This window comes from Labrus mixtus, unplaced genomic scaffold (genome assembly GCF_963584025.1).
Source record: "Labrus mixtus unplaced genomic scaffold, fLabMix1.1 SCAFFOLD_110, whole genome shotgun sequence".
Taxonomy (NCBI): Eukaryota; Metazoa; Chordata; class Actinopteri; order Labriformes; family Labridae; genus Labrus; species Labrus mixtus.
The window spans coordinates 90,001-92,500 of NW_026870141.1; the positions used below are offsets into that span (position 1 = coordinate 90,001).

Here is a 2,500-nt window from a genome sequence, read left to right on the forward strand (position 1 = left end):
TTTGTCAGTATGTTGTTCTCTCTTCATTATGTTTTCTGTTTGTCAGTATGTTCTCCTCTCTTCATTCTGTTTTCTGTTTGTCAGTATGTTGTTCTCTCTTCATTCTGTTTTCTGTTTGTCAGTATGTTGTTCTCTCTTCATTCTGTTTTCTGTTTGTCAGTATGTTGTTCTCTCTTCATTCTGTTTTCTGTTTGTCAGTATGTTGTCCTCTCTTCATTCTGTTTTCTGTTTGTCAGTATGTTGTTCTCCTCTCTTCATTCTGTTTTCTGTTTGTCAGTATGTTGTTCTCTCTTCATTCTGTTTTCTGTTTGTCAGTATGTTGTTCTCTCTTCATTCTGTTTTCTGTTTGTCAGTATGTTGTTCTCTCTTCATTATGTTTTCTGTTTGTCAGTATGTTGTTCTCTTCATTCTGTTTTATGTTTGTCAGTATGTTGTTCTCTCTTCATTATGTTTGTCAGTATGTTCTCCTCTCTTCATTCTGTTTTCTGTTTGTCAGTATGTTGTTCTCTCTTCATTATGTTTTCTGTTTGTCAGTATGTTGTTCTCTCTTCATTATGTTTTCTGTTTGTCAGTATGTTGTTCTCCTCTCTTCATTCTGTTTTCTGTTTGTCAGTATGTTGTTCTCTCTTCATTCTGTTTTCTGTTTGTCAGTATGTTGTTCTCCTCTCTTCATTCTGTTTTCTGTTTGTCAGTATGTTGTTCTCCTCTCTTCATTATGTTTTCTGTTTGTCAGTATGTTGTTCTTCTCTCTTCATTCTGTTTTCTGTTTGTCAGTATGTTGTTCTCTTCATTCTGTTTTCTGTTTGTCAGTATGTTGTTCTCTCTTCATTCTGTTTTCTGTTTGTCAGTATGTTGTTCTCTTCATTCTGTTTTCTGTTTGTCAGTATGTTGTTCTCTCTTCATTCTGTTTTCTGTTTGTCAGTATGTTGTTCTCTTCATTCTGTTTTCTGTTTGTCAGTATGTTGTTCTCTCTTCATTATGTTTTCTGTTTGTCAGTATGTTGTTCTCCTCTCTTCATTATGTTTTCTGTTTGTCAGTATGTTGTTCTCCTCTCTTCATTCTGTTTTCTGTTTGTCAGTATGTTGTTCTCTCTTCATTATGTTTTCTGTTTGTCAGTATGTTGTTCTCTCTTCATTATGTTTTCTGTTTGTCAGTATGTTGTTCTCTTCATTCTGTTTTATGTTTGTCAGTATGTTGTTCTCTCTTCATTATGTTTTCTGTTTGTCAGTATGTTGTTCTCTCTTCATTCTGTTTTCTGTTTGTCAGTATGTTGTTCTCTCTTCATTCTGTTTGTCAGTATGTTGTTCTCTTCATTATGTTTTATGTTTGTCAGTATGTTGTTCTCCTCTCTTCATTCTGTTTTCTGTTTGTCAGTATGTTGTTCTCCTCTCTTCATTCTGTTTTCTGTTTGTCAGTATGTTGTTCTCTTCATTCTGTTTTATGTTTGTCAGTATGTTGTTCTCTCTTCATTATGTTTTCTGTTTGTCAGTATGTTGTTCTCTTCATTCTGTTTTCTGTTTGTCAGTATGTTGTTCTCCTCTCTTCATTCTGTTTTATGTTTGTCAGTATGTTGTTCTCTCTTCATTATGTTTTCTGTTTGTCAGTATGTTGTTCTCTCTTCATTATGTTTTCTGTTTGTCAGTATGTTGTTCTCCTCTCTTCATTCTGTTTTCTGTTTGTCAGTATGTTCTTCTCTCTTCATTCTGTTTTCTGTTTGTCAGTATGTTGTTCTCTCTTCATTATGTTTTCTGTTTGTCAGTATGTTGTTCTCTTCATTCTGTTTTATGTTTGTCAGTATGTTGTTCTCTCTTCATTATGTTTTCTGTTTGTCAGTATGTTGTTCTCTCTTCATTCTGTTTTCTGTTTGTCAGTATGTTGTTCTCTCTTCATTCTGTTTTATGTTTGTCAGTATGTTCTCCTCTCTTCATTCTGTTTTCTGTTTGTCAGTATGTTCTCCTCTCTTCATTCTGTTTGTCAGTATGTTGTTCTCTCTTCATTATGTTTTCTGTTTGTCAGTATGTTGTTCTCTCTTCATTATGTTTTCTGTTTGTCAGTATGTTGTTCTCTTCATTCTGTTTTCTGTTTGTCAGTATGTTGTTCTCTCTTCATTATGTTTTCTGTTTGTCAGTATGTTGTTCTCTCTTCATTCTGTTTTCTGTTTGTCAGTATGTTGTTCTCTCTTCATTCTGTTTTCTGTTTGTCAGTATGTTGTTCTCTCTTCATTATGTTTTCTGTTTGTCAGTATGTTGTTCTCTCTTCATTATGTTTTCTGTTTGTCAGTATGTTGTTCTCCTCTCTTCATTATGTTTTCTGTTTGTCAGTATGTTGTTCTCTTCATTCTGTTTTCTGTTTGTCAGTATGTTGTTCTCCTCTCTTCATTATGTTTTCTGTTTGTCAGTATGTTGTTCTCCTCTCTTCATTATGTTTTCTGTTTGTCAGTATGTTGTTCTCTTCATTCTGTTTTCTGTTTGTCAGTATGTTGTTCTCCTCTCTTCATTCT

At 33.6% G+C, this 2,500-nt stretch overlaps 1 protein-coding gene across 3 annotated transcripts in view; it reads right to left on the reverse strand.

Moving 5' to 3' along the window:
- Positions 1-2,500, reverse strand: part of rfx5 (regulatory factor X, 5) — a 72,591-nt gene that overhangs the window by 64,375 nt on the left and 5,716 nt on the right. The window lies entirely within an intron of this gene.